This window comes from Coptis chinensis, unplaced genomic scaffold, assembly GCF_015680905.1.
Source record: "Coptis chinensis isolate HL-2020 unplaced genomic scaffold, ASM1568090v1 utg10707_pilon_pilon, whole genome shotgun sequence".
Classification (NCBI taxonomy): domain Eukaryota; kingdom Viridiplantae; phylum Streptophyta; class Magnoliopsida; order Ranunculales; family Ranunculaceae; genus Coptis; species Coptis chinensis.
Window position 1 is genome coordinate 106,887 of NW_028238096.1, and position 22,562 is coordinate 129,448.

Below are 22,562 nucleotides of genomic sequence, written 5' to 3' on the forward strand. Positions count from 1 at the left end.
TCACGCCAGAAGACAATTAAATTTCGACAATTCCTTAAAAAATCCAGACATAATTCCAATATGTTTTAAAATTCGGAAATTATTTCATTTTTTTTTTTATCCCGACAAATTTAACACATTTAGTCTAAATTAGTTAGTGGGTCAGTGGGACCTCTTTATATCTAAAGCAACAAATCGGGTCGGAAATTAAAAATTTTATGATCAATTCAAATTTGAATTTTGGAATCGGGATTTTTTTATTAACTCGATTGATTTCAATTTTGAATAAGTAGCATAAAATAAATCGTAAAAAAAACACATCGGGGTTGCAATTTGGTTGGTTGGCTTATTTTGACTGGATTCGGTTGCAATTTTTTTAAAATCAACATTGCCACATGGATTGGGCTTTTGGTGGGCTTGCTTTTATGGTTTGGTTGATTGGACTCTCAATTTCACACTCATAGAGTGTGCCCAAAATACTAGTATATATATATATAGACCGTTTTTATAAATTATAACAACCTTGCATATGATATTCTGAACCTCACAAGTGCTTTCTTGATAACAAGCAAAGAGCACACTTCAGATTTCAGACCTACTTAGCAGTCCCATCCTTCTGCAATACGCCTAGACAGACAGAGATGCAATTGAGCATGTGACACATAATTAAGAGTATGACACACACAAATTGAGGTGACACAATACGCTCTGTAAAGATTCTCATTGTATGTCTTATGAGAGTCTCAATCAAACTCCCTAACAGTAACACAAGAAAATATGGCCACTGAAATTAATCTAGAAGATTTTCAGTCTTATTTGAAATCTTTCTTCAAAGATATGAAACCCAACATCCAAGAAAGAAATTTAGTTTTTACTGAGATTTTACGGATTAGATGAGTCTTCACTGGCATCCTTTCCATCGTCTGCAGTCTCTTTCAATTCATCAGCAGCAGAACTTTTATTGGGGGTGATGTATTTCCCAGTCATAGGATTAATAGGACCGGGTATCACGTGGTCCGCTTTTTACGCTCCATTGCAAGCATTGGTGGAGGGGGTAAAACTCCCGCCCTGAAGAGAATGCGTTGAACAGGTTCTGAAGGTTGGGCACCAACTGATAACCAGTACCTGCAACAGAATAGAGAGAAGACAAAGCGAAAACAAGATAAGCAATAGTCATGCAGAAACGTTTTAACATAGAAATCTTGGCAACTCTAGTAAAGAAATAGAACACCTGTCAGAGTGTTTTAGCTCTACCAATCATTGAGGAAACCATTGCAAGTAATTGCACCATGAAGAGTAACAAAGAATGCACTCATTAGTGATTAGTTGTTAAATAGCCTCACTGACAAGATCTTGCACAAAATATTTAACTATCATACACATTTCAATCGATTGAGGACCACAAAAGGTGAAAACATTTCAATTAACAACTGAGACAAGAAAGTGAGAAAGTTTGATACTAGAGTGGGTAGTACAGATTATGTAATAAAGAATCACACATGTTGGACAAGGATAAGAAGTGCCAGGCATGTAGACCTTTGTAAGTGGCTATATGTATTGTATTAACGCTTGTCCAAACGGCTATTAACAAAAAAACAAAGAAAAAAACGTAGTCAACAACATAGGTAACAAATGATGCCAAGACAGTCCTCGGTAAGAGTGAAGACAGATAACAATTAAAAGAGACAGCATGACTTTTCACAAAATTTGAGATTAAAATTCCAAAATAAAAAGGCAAACCCTTCTATTTTTAGTGGTCTGATTATATGTGAAGCCGTGAATATCAATTTGTAACATATGCACCAGCTTGGTAGCAGTCAGGCTCCCTTTCATCTTAGAAGTGAGAAAGCATATATTAAGGGCATACAGAATGGACAGCAGCAAGCGGAGCGAGAAAAGTGAATCGAGCATGTCAGAGAAAGCAGATGGCCCTGTTTATTTCTTTATTTCTTAGGGTCAGATGAGAACCCAATAAAAGTATGTCAGCGATGGAGACCTATATGTGATGGTTATTTTTTGAAGACTAAATAACTAATAATGAATAGAGAAATAATACAGGGCACACGTAAGGAAAATCACAAAGGAGAGAAGCAGCATCTAATGGTGCGGCATGTGTGATACCATGAACTAGTGGGAGATAGTAAAGAAACATAAAAATAGAGAACAGTATGACAGGCTAAATTTAAACGAGCCAATCTTTTTCAACAAATAGTGAAACTAGGTGTAAATCTTCACAAGGTTGCTAGTGACTTAGTCAAGGAGCACTACAGTGTCAGAAGCACCTAGGTGTCCACTCAAATAAGTTGTGTAATATGTAATGGAAAAAAGAAAAGAGAGTCATGAGATTGCGACTAAAATTAATTAAGGAATAAGGATCGAGAATAAGCAGCTCGCTAATCCATATCTTATTGTTTGTGATATGGGCATTGTCAAGTACTCAAGTGGTTGTCTTTAAGAAGATGGACTTAGATGTATACCAGGTAAATGTGATCCATAGTTTGTGGAAGATTGGATCGATGACTGACTATCGATATTGAAACCCCTTCCCCACCATACGAAAAAAGATAAAAGAGCAGCTGAGCTAACTTTAATGACTTTAAATTTGAGCAGATGCACAAAAATGCTTTCTTTTAGAAAGATATTTCTAAAGAAAACAAGAAATATCTAGAAGTTAACACTTTGGATCTTTGGTACTTTAGTCTAAGGAGTGGGGTTATCTGGATACCTAAGATGCTGCCCTCAAAATTAGGGGACAGTTAGACCATAGAGGTGTGCTTCATGCAATTTGAAAAATGTATCAAAGTCTTGATCATGGAAAAATTTGAAAACCATGTACTACAGAAAGACAAGTAAAGCTAACGTTAACTTGATAATTAGCCTCCTTATGAATAGGAGAAAAACAGGTTTCAAACAAGCCAGCCTTCTAATGAATGCCTTCCATTAGTTTTGAAGTTCCAAAGGAAGCTTGCAAATTTAGCTAATGGATCATGTTATATCCATAGGGTATAACAGCCGTTATCCCAAGTAATCCACACCACAGTTAATTCCAAATCACTATATATGCATAGTGGACGCCCAATACGCATTGAAGACGTTGAGATTTAAAGATAGGATAAGTTATATGAAGTTTAGCCGTTAAGAATAGGATTAAGTTAGGAACACTGTAGGACTACTTCCAAGAGGTGATAAACTAAGACACTCTATACTAAAGTTTTTTTATGTCGAAGAATGAGCCGAAGGCCATTAACTCCAGTGAGCTATTTAACATCGACACTCCAAATATATATATATAACACTTTTTATACGACAGTTTATACAATGGCCTATATCTTCGGGATGTAAATATTACCCATGGGTACTGGGCTCCATGGGGATCCAACCCTAATGGGGCGGGTATGGGGGGTACTAAATGGGTATGGGGGCGGGTACGGGGAATCCCCGACTGGTCTCAAGCGGGGATGGGGTGGGGACGGGTCTCCAACCCAACCCCTGACCTGATTATGTATGTATGTATTATAGTGTTTTTTCTATTGTTAATTAAAAGGTTTTCACTTCTATACTAGTCGAACACAAGACCTCCCTTATGGACAAGCAACCCTCAAATCACAAGACCAAAGGCAATTTTTGTTATAAGAAAGATACTAGTTATTAGATACTTAGACTGGAAGTCTAGAACACCAATGTAAAAAAAAAGAGCACCAAAAGTCAATAAGATTATGTACGATTGTTTTCTCTTCCCCAAGTCATTATCGATATGTGTGCTACTGTGTCTTCTTTACTAAGAAACTAAGAATACCACACTAATACTCTTTCACTCAAACAATATATCTTCTCTCCATTCTCATGCATTTTTCATCTCTTAGAGACAAACAATCCAATTGTTACGGTGTTACCCTCAAGATCTCACTATTTTAGGTAAGTTCACTCTCTCTCTCTCCACCATTTATCAATTTGTTTATGTTTTAATATTTATGCAACTTATATGTTGTATATTTGTGGCTTTCTCTTGTACAACATTAACAAGCATTAACAAAGAAGAATATCATATTGCTTCTAAGCTTCTTCTCTTTCTAACGTGGTTTGTATTATGCCGACCAACTCATATCAATATGTACCCTCTAATAATAATTTTCTTTCATATATTGCATGTCGCAACAACGCCTCATAAAATGTTAACTATTTGCAATTAATTTTCTTCCTTAATGTAGAAAGGTATGATATTACTCTAGCTACTCAAGTGTTTGTATAAAATTGTTTATATTTGGTTTCTTTTCAGTGAGATATGTCTACGCCAGAGAAGATGAAGCTAGTAATGTTAGTCATGCAACAATTACTACTCTTCGATCAATCTATTCCCGCGACTTTGGTAGAATCCAAATAACTCCAAACGGGTGGTGATGAAAGTCAACTTACTTAAAAGTAGAAAAAGAAGACCTACTTACAAGTGTGGAACCACTTCAAAAACAGAAAATCAATAATGCAATGAAGGCTATTTGTAATTATTGTGCAAATAAGCTTGTAGGGGGCCTAAGGATGGGACATCACACTTGTGTAATCATTTAAGGATATGTCCTTAACGGATATAAGACAACCAATGTTGAGTTGCTCTCGAAAAAGCTGATGGGAAAACCATTATGAGCACCTATTCCTTCGACCAAGAAAGTGCATTGAACTCGCTTGCAAAATTGATAATATTGCACGAGTATCCAATTGCAATGGTTGAGTATTATGGATTTAGGGAGTTACGCAGAATATCCAACCCATGTTATCGTATTTTTCCCAAGACTTAGTGAAGAAAGAAATTTTTAGGATTTATGAAGATGCAAAGAGTAAAGCCATGGAATTGATGGGAAAAACTCGGAGTAGAATTACCATTACTACTGATATGTGGACATCTTCTAACCAAAAAAGGAGATTTATGGTTGTCACAACACATTTCATTGATGACTCTTGGACTCTTGTACTGGTGTTTCTCTCTTTCATAATTTTTGTTTTTTTTTGTTTTTTTGCATTTGGTAAATGTTGCATTTGCTAAATATTTTAATCTTTCATTTTGTACAAGGTTTATATATGTACCATGTCCTCATACCTCCTCGAAGACTTCATCGATGCTTTGATTAAATGCTTGTTGGATTGGAATCTAGATCGTAAACTATCGACTTTGGATGGTAGATAATTGTATGCGACTAATGATTCTATGGTTGCCCTTCTTTTGGAGAAGCTTTCTTGTAATGAATTGTTACTAGGTGGTGATGCACTCCATGCAAGGCCAGGTCTTTGCTCATATTTTGAATTTGATTGCAAAGGATGGGTTAGATTTGATTACTACAGTATTGAGAAAGTTCGTGATGGTGTTGCCCTCTTGGACAACAACACCTAAAAAAAGAGAGGAAATTTTTTCCGAGGCGGTTAAAGTCTATTAAACATTTCAAACACTCTTAAACTAGCCCTAGATTGCGTAAACTAGGTGGAACTCAACCTATTTAATGCTTCACACTGCTTTGATATACAAGGATGCCTTTTTTGTTTGAAACATCGTGAAGCTTATACAAGTGTTGGCCTAGTGATGAAGATTGGTTGTTAGCGATGAAGTTTGTGATAGGTTGGAATTTTTTTTTTTATAACGGAATTGTTTTAAGAACTAAATATCCCACAATTAACTTGTTTTTCCTAAAATTTGTGAGATTAGAGTAGCACTTAATGAGTGGGGGATTCTAACTATAGCGTGAAGTTCGACCACATGGCAAATGTAAAATGATCAAAAAAATTGAAAAGTATTGGATCTCTTCTTGGCATAATGGATGTAGGGAATGTTTTGGATCCACGATATAAGATGAAAGGGGTCGAAGTTCTATTTTCTTCTTGTTTTTCCAAATGGTGAGGAAAAAGAAATTAAAGTTGTTCGGGATCTTTGTGCGGTTGTTAAAAGATTATCAAGCTAATGAGAAATCAAATGTGAAAGCTCGTCATATAGGTGAAACTTCAAGTGAAGGGTTTTCTCAGATCACAAGGGGTTCATGGAAAGAAAGGATGTTATTTATCTAATATGTTCGACTTGTTTGTTTCAAGTAGTACTTCTACTACTGAGCATGTTAAGTCAGAACTTGACTATTATTTGGAGGAGCATATCTTACCCAGAAAAGATGACTTTGACTTATTGGCTTGGTGGAAAACAAATGGAAATAAATATACTACTTTGCTTGCTATTGCTAGTGATGTTTTAGCCATTCCAGTGACTACCGTTGCTTCCGTGTCTGCTTTCAGTACTAGTGGTAGAATTGTCAGTCCGCATCATAGTAAACTCCTTCCAAAGACCTTGGAGATATTAATGTGTGCTCAAGATTGGTTATGGGATGAAATTTCAAGTAGTTAAATCTCTTTATGAAAAAGTTGAACTGTACTTTTTGTTAGTTAAATGTGAGCTAATCATTTTTTTAATTCTTTTAGTGCTAGGAACACCATGTGGGAAAAGTTTATACACTGAAGACATGGATGTTGATGAGGTAAATGATAGAGCAAAGTATTTATAAGAAATCACGTTAATCTGATTTTGATTATATATATTGATACCAATTGCTATTATTTATTGTTGTAGGATGGCGGTTGCACTGATCCTTGAGACAGAACCATGAAGTCATTAAAAAAACAATTTTTTGGTTTTTGTGGTGGAAGAGGCTTTTGTTATGCCTTTTGTCTTTTGTCTTTTTTTTGTAAAAAGGGGGAATGCCTTATATTAGAAAGAAACAATGAAATACAAGAAACTTCTGTTTGCTCTATACAATCTATATTACAGGCTGAAGGATCATAACTTCTGGAGTATGTGTTAAACAACGCAGGGAAGCACAAATATTTTTGTACTTAGCAAATTTAATCTACCACCTAGACTACTGTGAAAGCCTATTAGTTTTTATTAAAAGTGAGTATGATGAGTACAAGTCATGATTTTTTTTTTCTTTGTTTCAAAGTTGGTTAATGAGGAATGGGGAGAGTATGGGGACCCGGTACCCATACGGGGCAGGGATAAAGAATCCCCGACTACTCTCAAGTGGGGATTGGGGCGGGTATGAGGAATGGTGGGTATGGGGAATAAAATTGAAGTTAGGGGACGGAGATGGAGATGGCAAACCAGCCCCATTTACATCCCTACTATATCTCACTCTACAAATTTATTTACTTAATTGATTTTTGTGGATGACATCTTTCTACCATGAATGACAACCCCGCAAAAAAATAGGCTCATTTGGAAATTTCTAAAGATGTCAAAAGAAGGTTACAAAATTTTAAATCCCTAACCATTAAAAAAAAAATCACATTTTCAAATCAACTTTTGAAGGGAGTAGAGATTTCGAATGAACTCAAAATTTGTATATATGATCTTTATGGTGATAATACCATACCTACAAAGTATTAGCTCTTAGTTCAAGGGTGTTGTATAAACTGTTGTACAAAAAGTGTTGTCAGAGAGAGAAGAAAAAAATAATACTAGTTGGATATTTATCCGTGTATTAGTCATTGAAGCTTATATTTTTTTTTTATGAAGCTTATATACCTACGCCGTGTCGGATACTTCATAGGTGTGTCAATGGAACTTAAGGAGAGTACTTATTGACAAATGAATAAGATAAAGAAAACAACCAAAGGGGTCATCCCTTGATAAGGTGAGAGCATTTCTTCCATATGAGTACTACACATATATTATTCCCTGATTCTTCTGTATATTATCACAAACTAAAAGTAAACTCATGAATTGACAATTAACTGAAGATATGGTCACCTACATCCCATGTCGTTTCTAGCCTATCTGTTTCTATTTCTATATATGGAAAGTTAAGAAATCATCATATAATAATCGAGAAATTGCAATAGAAAAGAGAAAAGGGAGGTTTGTGATGATTTTGAAATATTTTCTACTAGGTAATCTATTATCCTTACGCATGAAGATAATCAATTCGTTGTGGTCGGACTCTATTATGGATTTCGACCACATTCTCCATAGGCCCTCTTATATCTTCCCTTCTCCGAGCTCGGTTATGGAAGAAGGAACCGAGAAGGAGGTATCAACAATAACCGGTTTTATTGGGGACAGCTCATGATGTTCATATCGATCTATTATCGCCTCTCATCTAGCATTGGGTAGACCTCATACAATAACCGGCCCTAGTTCTACCGTATCTTTTGTTTCATTTCTTCCGAACAATCACAAACACTTTTTTTATTATGGATCTACTACCAGAAATTCAATGCGTAATCTCAAAGATTCAATGTGTATTCTTGAATAATCTCATTTTTCAATTATTCAACCATTTCATTTTACCAAGTTCAACGTTAGCCGATTAGTCAACATTTATATGTTTCGATGCAACAACAAGATGTTATTTGTAACAAGTAGTTTTGTTGGTTGGTTAATTGGTCACATTTTATTCATGAAATGGGTTGGATTGGTATTATTCGATACGGCAAAAGAATTCTATTAGATCGAATAAGTACCTTATAGCGTCCGAATTGAGAAATTCTATGGCTCGAATTTTTAGTATTCTCTTATTTATCACCCAATGTCTACTATTTATATTTAGGCGTAATACCATCGCCTATTGTCACTAAGAAACCGAAAGAAACCTCAAAAAGGAAGAAAGGGGAAAAGTGAGGAAGAAAAGATGTAGAAATAGAAACAACTTCCTAAACGAAGGGGACTAAACAGAACAAGAGGGATCCACCGAAGAAGACCCTTCCCCTTTCCTTTGTTCGAAGAAAAAAGGAGGATCCGGACAAAATAGATGAAATGGAAGAGATCCGAAAGTGAATTTGAATGGAAAAAAAAAAAACAAAGGATGAATTCAATTTTCACTTTAAAGAGACATACTATAAAAATAGCCCAGTTTATGAAAATTCTTATCTTGATGGAAATCAAGAAAATTCGGTTAGAAATAAATAAAGATATAGAAAACCTATTCGGTTTTGAAAAACCTCTTGTTACTCTTCTTTTCGACTATAAACGATGGAATCGCCCATTGAGATATATAAAAAAGGATCGATTTGAAAACGCTGTGAGAAATGAAATGTCACAATATTTTTTTTATACATGCCGGTGATGGAAAACAAAGAATATCTTTTACATACCCACCTAGTTTGTCAACGCTTTTGAAATGATACAACAGAAGATGTTTTTCTCATTGCACAAAAACTATCCTCGTAAGAGTCAGATAATCATTGGGTTTATACCAATAAACAAAACAAAAAAAACTCGAAAGCAACGAACTTATCAACCGAATTGAAGCTCTAGACAAGGAAGAAACTCAAGTAAATAGTAAATTAATAAAAAATGGATATATCAAATAAGTAAAAAAGAGATAAGAAGAGATACTCTACATATTTTATAATCTCTCGCTACAAAGAAACTTGTAACACCAATACCATTTGTAATTCCATCAATTACTTGTCTATCAAAAAATGAGTTAGTTCTCGATAATCCTCTTATAGCCCTAGTTAAGGTTTTTGCATAAAAATGGTCTATGTAACCTCGATTATATGACCAATTATATATTACATTTAGTATTTTGTCCCAAAAAATTCTCCTAGGACCTATTTTAACAAAAAATTGATTAAGTTAAAATTCAAAATATGAATAAGCTGGACCATATAAAAGAAACGCTTATAAATATTCAAATAAGCTATACTAACGGAAAAAACGGCATTTCTAACAAATTCATACCAATCAAAATAATTGTTAGAATTTTCATGTAAAAGTTTCATTCTAGCCTAACGATTCCCTCGCCCGAGAACCGCCATTCACGCATCTAAACGGAGAGAACCTAAACAAAATGAAGAAGTTAAGCTGGCCTCTCTCCCCTTTTTAGCCAACACCATCACTTTTGGTCAAAGCAAAAAATCTGATGAATAGAAGGAAAGGAGATCGAAGATACGCGGACGACTTTACTATAGTATAGGTCGGATGTTTCCGTGAGCAGAAGCGCCAGATCTCCCCTTATTTTGGGAAAGCCGGGTGGCAGCGTGAATTCTTTCAAGGCAAGGCGGCCCGGCCCGATTCGCTCGGTAGATCCGGTCGAGGTGGTTTTCGTTTACCGGTAGCGTAGTGGTGGTCTTAAGTTCCTATGACCGAAGTCTTTCCGCCCCCGTAAAACATCTTTTATTAATGTTTTAAAGAGGGCCTCTAACCGTGAAAAGTGGTGGGTGTCCACTAACGGCCATTCCCCGCTCGGCCCGATAACGAAATTCGGGGAGGAGCGGTATAAGGGCACCGATCCCTTCGACTGAGAACGTGTGGACGCTGGTCGGGTTTGGTGAACCAACCGGTCGCTCCTCTAGTTGAAGTATCGGGCCCTTTTTCGTTGCCTAGGTTACACCTTCTAATACCCCATAAGGGGATTTTGCTCTACTCCCCCAATCTTCACTTTATGCGCCATGACTCCGCCGTGGAATTAGACCAAGGGGAATGAATCTCTATAGGAACTAGTCCCTCAGATTTCGCGACGTAGGAGATCGAGACACAGCCCTGGGCTATGGGGAAAGATGTAGATCGATCGCCCTAGATAGACAAATCTACATAGAGGGTCTCTACAAGTCTATATATATATATTCTTATCATTTTGAATTCCCCGTAAGATCAATATCACAACCAATGAGGTCCGCAAGTTTCACATCTAAGTAATACCCGATCCGATAGTTTACGATATCAATTAACAACAACATTCTAAGAAAAGATATTAATAGATATCGTGACGCTGTTGTCGGTCGCATGCCGAACAATAATATTCCGTGAGGGAAATGCACCTAAGATCAAATATTTCGAGCGGCCCGTGGAAAATTCATACTTTCTTTTTGATGCTGCGATCACATAAAACATAAACTTTGAGGCTCAATAGCTAAATACATGGCAATTGAATCATGAGCCGGAATCATAAAGAGCATACCGCGAGTAGGAAGTGGAATTAATACAATGGCTTCGAAGCATCAAACCTCTCTTGTTCGGAAGAATCGAAACACATCGAAATGGTACCAGCCGTACTAAATAATAGAAGGATTTGGTAGAAATATGTAGAATTGTCCCTCCTAAAAAGATTCTTCCGAATAAATGGGCAATAGTTAGGAGAGGTGATTTCCCGGGCAGCGTAAGCAAGGTTTTATTAGATACCGAAGGAAACCCCGGCCGAACCACACGTGCAAGTTTCCCGCATGTGGCTCGTCCGCGATAACTTCTTTTGATTTGGCGGAACTAGCGGACCGATCACTAAGTGGGGATGCTCCCTCCAAAGATGAGCGAACCTGCGTGAAAACTCCGCTCTGCGCTGCGCGCGTGGCCGACGGAACTACATGAAACTTCCGCTCTCCACTCCAACAAGCAACGCCGAAGCCTAACGCTAAAAGCTAACGCTAACGCTTTAGTTTTCTTTTGCTTCTTCGCCGTAACAACCTCGGCGGTTGCTAACTTGAAGTATGCTTCTTCTCATGTAGTTCCGCTGCTAACTACACTACACCTAAAAGAATGCGAGGTTAGGAATGGGCCACTATCCCGGGATCCTGCCGCCAGTTCTATTGATCATGTCCCCTTCCCAACAGTTGTACCTTGTCTTGGGGCGCCTTTGGCTTTACGAGAAAGCCCGCCAGAGAAAAAGTCTTTCTCTTCCGTCCCGTCATACTCCGGTCCACCGTAAGAGGAAATCGCGAATGCATCTTGCTCGGCGGCGATTGGAGTGGGAGTGTAGCGGGGTAAGGTAAGTAAGGCCGCCGAGAGGAAGCAAAACCGCCTATTGAGCGCGGCTAAGCTAATATCGCCCGGAGAAAGCCAGTGCCGGAGGTAAGCTCTATTCGCCCGGAGCATTGATTCCCCATAACGAATAGGCTAGCTCTATCTCTCAATTGCCTATCCCGTGTGCTCGAAGGTCCCCAGTTCCTCGGCCTCGAGGTGCATTTAGTTGTCTTACATGAGACTTCGGGATATTCCCCACTCCATGGCACCTTTCGCTCATCCATTCCGCCCGTCCCGGACCATCTTTTTCATTATCATCTACCGCCTTTCTTTCCTCCCGCTATTCACGCATGAAGATCGTCATTATGTATGCTCGACTTGGTTGCCGGTGCTATAGGTAGGAGTACATTATGGCAGGATCAGTCACCCGGGCAAACCAACCCTCCTCCAAGAAGAATTGTGCTATGCCCCCGATCCCTATAGAGCGAAAAGAGTTGCCTGGTGATCCCTAGGTTGCAGCACGCACGTCCGGTTGTTAACTCCTCGGCGCGCTGCGCCGTTTCTAGGACCGACCGGCGCCCACCTGCACAGGTACCTACGTAGTGTAGTGTCGGTCGCACATTCATAATAGCGTTCGGACTCATGTGCCTTCCAGAACCAGGGGAGTTCCCTTGCTCCTGCTGCGACGATTAGCCAGCCTTGCGGCGGCAAAAGGATTAGACGCCCCCATGCTACGGTTCCCTGCAGTCCAACCGGTGCCGCGTTAGGTTAGGGGAGCTGGGCGATAATAGCTCCTCCATCCCAAAGCGCTGCCCTCCTAGGCGCGCAACACTAAGTAATCCAAGCCAACCCACATTACTGACTAACGGTGGATAATCATCTTTCTTAGAGGTACTAAATACAACTCCATGAATGAGCAAAATGAAGGTTGCGTTAATGATAAAGATCTCTGGGGAAACCGCTAAAAAAAGATTGAACATGTGGGAGGGATCCGAACAAATTCTGCTTTCATTTCCCCCGTATGGAGCACTGAGTTACTTACGGTCTTCAGCAGGCAGGCTGCACGCCGACGAAGGAAGGTGACTGACTCACCGGGATGGAAGGATTCAATCCAGCCACAGGTTCCCCTACGGCTACCTTGTTACGACTTCCCAGGGGGGTAATTTACGACGAGTTGGTCTATAATTTTACCGATGTCGGAATTTCTTTTATTGACTTTCGACCTATCATTAGCGCGTGGATTACCCATCCCTTCTCGATTGATGGCATTCATATAGGTGCTTAACCACTGGTTAAGGTCACTAAGAGCCTTTTGTTCCGGTCTGGTCCCTACTCCACCCTTTCGCTTTGGAGTGGAATACTCATGGATGAGTCGCTTCCACCTAAAAACTTCGGGCGGATGGAATCTGAATGCTCTCTTTCGAAACCCTTAAAGAAAAACCTGATGCTCAATAATAGGCTTTATGAGTTTAGAAAATGACTCTATTTTATAATCACGCACCTCAAGCCTATCCGGATCCGGATAAGGTGGTTCTACGTTGACCTCACCCCCCCCCTTCAGGGACTTGCTGAACCTCAGGTTCTGGATTCCGATCAGTTTCGGGCGGAAAATGGAGATCCAAATTATTCCGAACAGGCTCCTCTGGAGCTGAAGCCGAACCTTACCCTGGCTGAGCGAGGCTTAACTCCACGTTGACTGAGCTAGACGCTGGAGCCGAACCTGCCCCGGCATGCGGCATCATGTGATGCCCAAGAGGGGAGTCTTCGACAGCTACAGCTACGGTTCTTGAAGCTAAACCAACTGCCCAAGACAAAGAGGGAGAAAGGCCAAAATGCCCGAGGATCGAAAAAAGGGCCCCACCAAATAAAAGTAAGCCCACTCTCAAAAGTACAGTTTTCAAATAGGCGGGATCCATAATTTTGAGAATAACACTCAGAATATAGTAAATAAGGAAAAAAATTCTATGGGAAATAGAAAACCTCGAAGTAAGTTGGGACCGATTTTTCATGGTCATGAGAGTCTATTAGAAAAATAAGTATTTTTCGCCACATCGGGGCTATGGGAGTCGAACCCAATTTTGTTACATCCATGACCCCCCCACGAATCAATGACGACTGAGCAAATTAAGGATTCATCATAATCACTTAAGAGATACTACCTTCGGAACGTAAAGACAGATGTGCTTTTAGGTGTTTGCTTTTTGTTTTCATTTCCCTTTGAATGCCCGCAAAATCTACCTGTAGGCCTTCATTAAGATTTACTGTTAGCGCTTACGACTTCCTTTTTGCTTTTAGTAAGGGCAGTTGTTTTCCATTCCACTGAAATAGCCTGAATCGAAACCTCAACCACATTTACACTAGTGAGCCTTTTAGTTTGAGATCCCTGACCTTGTCCTTTCGCCGAATCTGAACATGGAACTCTCCAGCCAGAACTCGACATTGCTAGTCAACTGCACTACCTGCTCTCGTCCTCTCCAAGCCAATCGATCGATTGCTCACTCTACGGAAAATCGGAATCAACGCTTTGAGTTAGTTGGCCGGTGAAACTACTGCTTATGATGGCAATCCCTCATTCTCATTTAGAATCCCTTTTCTATGTCTGATTCCTGACTTATTCAACCAATCGGACTTTCGCCCCGATCTAGTAAGGCCAGCTTTTGTCCCTCATTGCAGAGAGGCTTTCGCTTAGCTTACTTTACCATAAGCGAAATCGTAATTGGTGATCTCCGTGAAATTAAGGGCATTCGAAAAACCCCATACGGATATTATACTATATCGAATCGAGCTTGGCCCCCTCCCATCCCTTGATGCCGATCAATTCCTTTCCGCATTCATCCCCCTCGAAGCTGTCATATACTATATCGGTCGAGTAGAATAATAAAGCCAAAGCCGTTCAGTGGTGAATCAGAGATGCCTTCCGTCGATCGGCTGTAGTCGCTAAAGACCGTAAAACATAGGAATGCAGTGGTGGCTGTCTAGCTGCAATGGTTGGTTTTTTCTGGCCTCGACTAGAACAAATCACTACGAAGGATAAAGTAGGTAATGCAATTAGGTACTCGAAGGAGAGTAGCTGACTTAAGGGTTAAGGAGTATCGGAATCTTTCAAAGAAGGTACTAGTATCCATGGCCCGAGTCGGCAAGTGGGCTTTAAACACATACATAATAGGCGCCAAGTCTCCGACACGTTAGAAGATGAACTGACAGACAAGGAAGAGTACCTGATACCTGATGCACAGTATTAGCAGAACAACAGAATAAGTTGTACCCTGGCTCATGCTCAAGTCAGCAATAAGTTGCTGCAATAAATCACTTTCGGTACTGGAAGGGATGGAGATAGAAAAGCTGGGTTGGTTCCATTCTGATGTTGAGGAGACTCGCTCGAATGGCCTTAAGTAGTTGCAACATTTGCGAAGGATTCAATTGCCTGCCTCCGCTCAACCTTTCTACCCCACCTATCAATGCAATAGCTTCGGTGGTTCTACACCAAATGGCTCCTAAAGTACTAGCTAGAGCTAATTGCAAAAGCAAAGCTAATAGCCAGCCGCTGCTATCTCTTCCTATATAGTATACAAAATAGCCCAAAGCTATTGTACTATAGAGCTTACACCCTCCCTACGCTAAATCAAAGGAGCTACTAGAACAGCTAAGGTAGTCGCCTTATATGTAGCTCTAGCAGCTAGGAATTGAGCTTTGCTTTTGGTTTCATTTAGCACCTTGCTACCACCCGATTTTTTGAATGTCGACGCTCTTTTCAGGCAGTTTTGTCAGATTCTCCACCCCAGTTCCTCTATTCCCGTTCAAGCGGCCCGCAGGGTGAAATCGACGTACGGTGCCCCGAGCCTGAAGTTCCCTCGTTCTTGTACCCATTTCCACCCCCGCTCCCCATCCACTGCTGAAATGTAATTCAGCATATGTGAAAAGGGCTGTCTGTACAAAGGATGACGGCTCCAACTTTGGTGAAGCTGGCTCTGGCCTCTCAACTTGAAATCTATCTCGATGCTTTCTTTGAATAGCCCATATGAAGTCACTATGAAGCAAGAAGTGCTCCCAATGAGCTCGGTTGGACTACATAAAGAATTATCACTGACCCCATTTTCTGGCGCGGCTCGCTTCGCTTTTCTTGTTCCGGCAATGACGCGTCCCCCATTTCGATGATGGTGGTGACGGCGACGGGGGTGATGGATCTGAAATAGAGGAGTTAGGCCTACTCATTCCGCTAGCATCGCCCTTTTTCTTTGTGCATCATCTTTCTTTCTACCATGCTTTGCTTTCCGTTGGAGCTAGCCCGGATAAGCCGATACATGTTAATCGAGGAATGCAAGCCTCCCTTATCTATTGAATTTAAAGCGGACTTTCTTACCCATATAGATGAGCGGTCTTACTCATATTCAAGGGGTCAGTCTTTCTTTATTTCGTTAGAAGGAATTGCTCTAAAAGCAGGACCCAGCCCGTCCACGATTGAAGCATCAAAAACCTCCATTCCTGGTCTTTCCACCAAAGAAGAAAAGCACCTGGAAGCGCTAAGGTCGGAATTCACATTTACCCCTTTTTTTCTCGCTAGTTGTATCAGCTAAGAAAGGGTCTTAGCATCCCGCGATTGGCTCCGAAGTCTATTGAAGAATATGAGTCGATCGACTCTCGAGCCCGCCTTTCACCCCATTGATTTGATGCTTGGGATGGAATATCGGAATGATAGTTATCGGTTGAAGACGAAGGCATTCTTTCACCAAGCAGAGATAGGGATCTCGAATAGGAACCTAGCCTCAGAAAGCTCTATCGGAGCCCTCTGTTAAGAAGGAAAGGGCAAATCAAAGAAGTTTTTCATTCCGATTCATCCCCTTGGTCAGAAAGGGGTAAAGCTCATGAACTAAACTGATTGCATTAGTTAGTTTGATCCCACGGAACTCGTCTTGCCATTATTCTTGGTTCTGAAGGTGTATCACGGGTGTTAAAGTGCTTGCCATATTTAGGCTTCTTTGGCAATCAACGGTAATCATCTTATTCACTAATATTGGTAGGCTTGCTCGCTTTAAATTGCTCACTCTTCGAACATGTCTCCACAGGCTTTCTGGTATTTCTCCCACCACTTGTCGTACTTAGCAGTGGTTTTTTTTTGCCTTGCCGAGTTGCAGAAATAATATTGACTTTAGCTTCTTTTGGGAAATGTTCGTAACAAAGTTGGCCACACGAATACTATTCGTCTCCACTTCCGTGGAGGGGAATTTTTTGGTCAAAACCAAACTGTCTTGCTACGCGGTTTTTACGGTATGATGCTTCCGGCCATCTGTGGAGTCCCCATTTTGTCCTTGGCCTTACATCATGCCTGTGATACATGTACATCTCGTAATGATGGCAAAGTCTTTTACCCAGGGCAGGGGGTGAAACCGAGTTAGCACCACTTCTCATCCTAGTCGGATCCTGATAATACTTTGGCCTTTCCCTATTGCCCTATTAGAGAAGGGGACGGTACTATACGGCCTGTGTATGTATTGATCCAAATTTTATTGCATTCCAGTGCTATCGAGGTTGTTCCATCTTCAAAGTCTGATGGGAGGGCCGTGCTTGAAAAAAGAAATGGCATCTTGAGGCTGGGAAAGCGTTCCCATGCCCAGGCCTGAAGTAAATCGAATCGGCTGTACACGGTTAAAGACTCCACTTTACGCCCCTAGCTATCGTTGTGATGACACCCATCTCTAATACAAGTTTGCTGTGACTATGGCTGCTAATGCTATCGGGGTACCCTTTTGTAAGTCCAAAGCCATCGTTCATACTTTTTTTGAGAAAAATGGATCCTCGAACTGTGACGGAACAATGTAACGAAAGCAAGCCAGTAGACAAGGAATCTACGATGTTCTATCACAGGGTTCCTTAGACCCATGAAAAAGTTAAGCCATGCAGCAAACAGTTTTTAAGGACAGTTGTCCTGGAGGCTACTAGTTACCCAATCACTGCCTTCTTGTGCGTGAGGTCCTACTTGACAACGGGTACCCTTAGGAGGAGCTAGTTATAACATGTTTTGATTCCCAGTTATAGCTAGTCCTCCCTAAGGTTCTAATCCATTGCCGAGAGTTTGAACTGGGGAAGTATTGGCACCCATCTTAGATTGAGCTAAGATTCGTGAGATCGCCCGTTCCATCTGCTCATTTCTTCAATCAGTGCACCTCGACCTAACCTAATTAAATTGAGGGAGAGGCGGTCCTTTCCTGGCCGGACTTGCCCTTTCTCGGTCAAGGAAAGGGGATAGGTGTCCATCTTTTTTGCAATGACCATCCCCTCCTTTTTTGTAGGGTTCTCTCATTGAAGCATTAACCCCAAGTTATTCCTCTGCATGCAGGTTTAGCTAAACATTTGAGTGCATTCGGAAGGAGACCCACATTGAGGCTCTCTCCGCTGGACGGAGGCATTTGACCGGCACCGCCCGGAAAATAGCGAAAAAGACTCTTGGGTAAGCGGCCAATAAACCATCAATAGGTCGAAATGCGGAACGATCCGATTTACCAACTATTAGTGGCACATACCATGGAACCACGGAGAGCTAATCTGAGACAAAAACCTTTCGATTAAAAACTGCGTTGAGCTTGAAAAATAGCTGAGCTCAATGAGGAAATGAACGATATTAGAGATCTTTCGAAGCTATAAATGAACTATTAGAAATTGGAGTACCTCTTTTCGGGTTTAGCAACCTGGGTTTCCTATTTGCCATTGTGGTTGCCCAGCGGCTAAGCTTTTCTTACTTAGGTCGTCTCTCGAAGGAGGAGGCCCGGATGCCGTGGAAGATATGGCGGAAGAAGTATTGGAGGAAGAGGTCTTAGTCCAGCTGGACTTACTTTTCGAAAGAACAGGCACTGTGGTAGACCCGGACTTTCACGGTCATATAACAAGTGGCCTCTTCACTTCCTCTTCTTCTTTTGAAGACATTATTCGCTGTTATCATGATTTGTTGGCGCAAGGGAAACCCTCGGAGACTTTTTGCACGTCGGCTGGAAGCGCCCTCGCTGATTTGGGCGCCCTGGCAAATCAGGTTATTTGGTTGATATTATTTCTTTCATGGATTTGTACACATGGCATTTTTTATCTCATTCGCCTTCTAGACAGGAATACCAAAACCTAGTTCACTCGCCGAGTCTCTTTTGCATCCATGGCTGAATGGTTAAAAGCTAACCTATACAAGGAAGGGGCTAATTCAGTAGGTTCTATTCCTGCTGGATGCACTTGGAACGCGTTCAGTTCAATCGCTGCTCACGGAATTTATACATATAGCTCGCCCTTATAGCTTATGGGGCACTTCAGTCGCTAGGGAAAGAAAAAGGATAGATGACCTGAGAAGAAGTAGTGCATGCTTTTTCCATTCTGGACATCTTCAAAAATAACTCTATCATAATTGCGTAGATAAGAGAAGTGGCTATCTTCCTTCAAGTGAGAGAGAGATCGAGAAAGCATCGCCCAACAGTGCCTTACTAAGGCCGGTCACCGTGGCTAAGAACCTTCCCTCACTTACGAAGCCTTCCACTAAAGCCATTTTCTTTTTTAGAGCTCCAGGCGGTTTAGTCAGTGTTCCGTGTACTAACGCTTCACTGAATCTATCCCGGGACTGCAGCTTCTCGATCGACTTAGGGCTCTCAAGGGCGGCGGGCAGATGGGTTACACTTATGATGCTCTGAAGACTCATGTTCCCGAAATGGTAGAGCTGCTTATTTACTGTGTAAGGAAGGATTCAATCAGCCACTGTTACCAATGACTACTTATTGCGCTTGCGTTGGCAAAGTGCTTTTGAGCCATGTCTCTCGATAAAAAAGAAGCCGCCCTGCTTAATAAGCCGTAGTCTATTCATTAATAGTAAAGTAACATAGATAAACAAAGATCCCAAATACACAATCTTTTCCATGAAGTGGCTCCAACAAACAAATAGAAAAGAAAGAAGAGAAAGAACTGGGAGTTGGCGCCTACATAACTGGTTGCTTGCTTACCAAGCCATCCTGGCAAGCTCCTCCAGTTCGATTATTATTCTTGACTTGACTTATTATTATAAAAACGACTCACTATAAAAATGAAAGACGATCGATTATCTACCCAAGAAGATAGAGAGTCCCACATAATGAAAAGGTCACAAATGGAGTTGAACCAAGTAACATTGCAAAGGCATAATGATAGTAGGGTCGGGATATCCCCGCCCTCAACCGGGCGTGAAGGTCTCCCCTCATCCGACTCTCCGCAGGGGAATCTCCACTCACTGCTTCCCCTAATATCCTCCCTTTACCACATCATGGGGTTTACAGGAGATCCCAGAGGCTCGCTCGAAAGGCTGCTATACCATACCTTTTTACTCTACTCTAGTAGTCACTAGACTCACTAGAGTAGTCCGTCCGCGGCTCTTGCTGAAATCATTACTCTTAATTCTCCGTGCTCTAGCAATTGCGCTCCCTAGACCACTACCGTGTAGTTAGGTAGGGACAATCAATCCGTAGTGACGGGAATCCAGGAATGAATGGGGATCCCTATCAATATACAAATATAGAATATAGAATTAGAGAATTCTCTAAATCTCTCAATAGATTCTCTGGTCTGATACGGTACAGTACAATACGAGACGATGGAATGCAATGGGATGGATGGTAGAGGGCTGCCTGCTTCAAAAAGCGATGATTCACTTGTCCCCTTGTCCATAGGGACCTCGTGGCATACAACCGCCACGACTCCCCCTAGATAGCCCCCTTTCTCTCTTTTTACAGCCTCGTGGACGGACGAAAGAAGGGATGTTACAGAACGGGGCAGTGAAGGCTCGCTGAAGTAGACAACAAGCAGCAAGCAACAGCTTTTTCAGCCAGAAGCGTTAAGCCTTCCGTTTTGAAGCTGACTCCACTACATGAAACCTAAGCGGGCTGAGCCAAGGTTATAGTTATAGGTCGACATCCTTTGCCACATCTAAGTCAAACCCTTCCTTCCTTGATTCCATTATTTGTTGCATTTCCACCAGGACGGGAAGAAAGTGAGGCCTACCTTTATTGATTGGATTCTCATCCATTGGGTGGGAGGTGGGGAAAGGGAAGCGGAACAGGAAGAACTAGGACCGATCGGTTGACTCGTTCTATTGCTTGCTATCCCGGATCCGGGGGAGGAAGGGAATGCAATCTTAAAATCCATCCGTTAAGACGGGGAAGGGAAGACTAATGTATTGAAGGCCATTCGCCTTTATACATGATGACTAGTGCACTCCTCCAGCAGTAGGAATGTTATTGTAACTAACTAGTCGGGATCAAGCCGCCGTAGTTCACCTCTCCCTCTCTCTCTATCTCCTCCTCCCTCCCTTTTTCTCTCCCTCTCTTAGGGTTACTCCCTGGACATAGTTTGGTCCTGAGCCTATTTTCTGGGCCCAATACACACTATGGTCTGGGCCTTATCTCTTGGCCCAGTACTTATGTGATACATCCCTGAATATGGCTACTACAATGGTCACCTACATCCCTACCGTCATTACATTACGCATTTACATAGAACTAATATTGCAATTCTCAAAAAGAAAATCACTTCATAGACTACCAAGAACCATAACAATGACTATCATAATCTAAAATATTATACTTACTTCACTCTATCGAAGTTTAAACCCATCCGTTTCCCTCCATCCTGACCTACATAATCTCAGAAAATAAAAATTACAAAATTTAATAAAAAGGATAATAAATAACTTCAAATTGAACAATGAGCAGTATAAAAATTAACACTTTAGCTGATAAGAATCATTAATAAATGGAAGGGGGAAATGCACCAGGCAAAGGATTGTAATAGCCCAAGACTTCAAGATGTTTGCCATCTCTTGGAGATCTACTATTTGCAGCCATAACTCTATAAAATGGTTTGTTTTTGCACCCAAATCGTGATAGTCTCAATCTTACCGCCATTTTGCAACTGAAATAAACTAGTATGGCTTTATATCTCTGTAAATTGAGGGAGAAAAAAGTTAGAAATTGAAAAAAATTCGGAGACCAAATTGAGAGGAAGTTGGTGTGATTGTGAAATTATAATAAAAATTGAAAATTTGATTTTAAGGAAGTGGAGATTTTAGAAGGGTTTATATTGTTATTGGTACATTGGTGTTGTGGACATGGTTTTCTCTCCCTATAATGAACATTGGCGTATGATATTCTAAAAATAATTGAAAGTAAAGAGATATTTGAAAATTTACCAAGTATTTCGAAATTCCCAAATTATTCTGAAATTTCTGAAAGTTTCGAAATTGAAAATATATTTTGAATCCGATCGGATTTGACTAGTATATTAGGTTAAGGAAGTTAATCCGATCCAATCCGATCCGAAATCCCTAGAATTATCTATGGTTTTGAAATTTCTCTCTCTATAAAATTATGGTCAACTATCACTCATTTTCATACTAAGTTATTAGTAATCATTGATTTTTTTTACAAGTAATTCTGATTCTATTTCTACAAATTGAACGAAAATAATAAAAAAAAATGGAACCCCTCCCCTCCCCTCCCCAACCCCCTTTGAAGGCAAGTTAGCGTCATAACATGTTAATGAAATTATAAAATTATAATAAAAAAATTAAAAATTGATTGAAGAGTATTAAGGTCATAGCATGTTAATGAAATTATAAAATTATAATAAAAAAATTAAAAATTGATTGAAGAGTAGTAAGGTTTCACGGTTTCACCTTTGTGACACAGCAGAGAGAGAATCAGAAACGAGTTTGAGTAATTGAGTGTGACTGTCTGAGGCTCTGAGCACTCCGAGAGTGAGTAGAGAGAAATATAAGAACGAGTTTGAGTAAATTGAGTGTGACTGTCTGAGGCTCTGAGCACTCCGAGAGTGAGTAGAGAGAAATATAAACAAATATATTCTTGTGGACCCGGATAAAAAAGAG

General features: G+C 40.5%; 3 pseudogenes across 3 annotated transcripts; 1 reads left to right on the top strand and 2 right to left on the bottom strand.

Annotated features, from left to right (window-relative positions):
* Positions 1 to 667: 667 nt before the first annotated feature.
* Positions 668 to 22,536, bottom strand: LOC147474217 (small ribosomal subunit protein bS16m/bS16c-like; annotated as a pseudogene). The gene is made up of 4 exons (XR_015210074.1): positions 22,353 to 22,536; positions 21,450 to 21,618; positions 21,267 to 21,312; positions 668 to 1,104 (listed from the first exon to the last, which is right to left on the bottom strand). The product of XR_015210074.1 is annotated as a small ribosomal subunit protein bS16m/bS16c-like (transcript).
* On the top strand, positions 7,337 to 20,834 carry LOC147474218 (putative mitochondrial protein AtMg00370; annotated as a pseudogene). The gene is made up of 2 exons (XR_015210073.1): positions 7,337 to 8,380; positions 17,095 to 20,834. The product of XR_015210073.1 is annotated as a putative mitochondrial protein AtMg00370 (transcript).
* On the bottom strand, positions 10,579 to 16,714 carry LOC147474219 (NADH-ubiquinone oxidoreductase chain 2 pseudogene; annotated as a pseudogene). Its single transcript, XR_015210072.1, has 2 exons — positions 12,509 to 16,714; positions 10,579 to 11,120 (listed from the first exon to the last, which is right to left on the bottom strand). The product of XR_015210072.1 is annotated as an NADH-ubiquinone oxidoreductase chain 2 pseudogene (transcript).
* Positions 22,537 to 22,562: the final 26 nt, after the last annotated feature.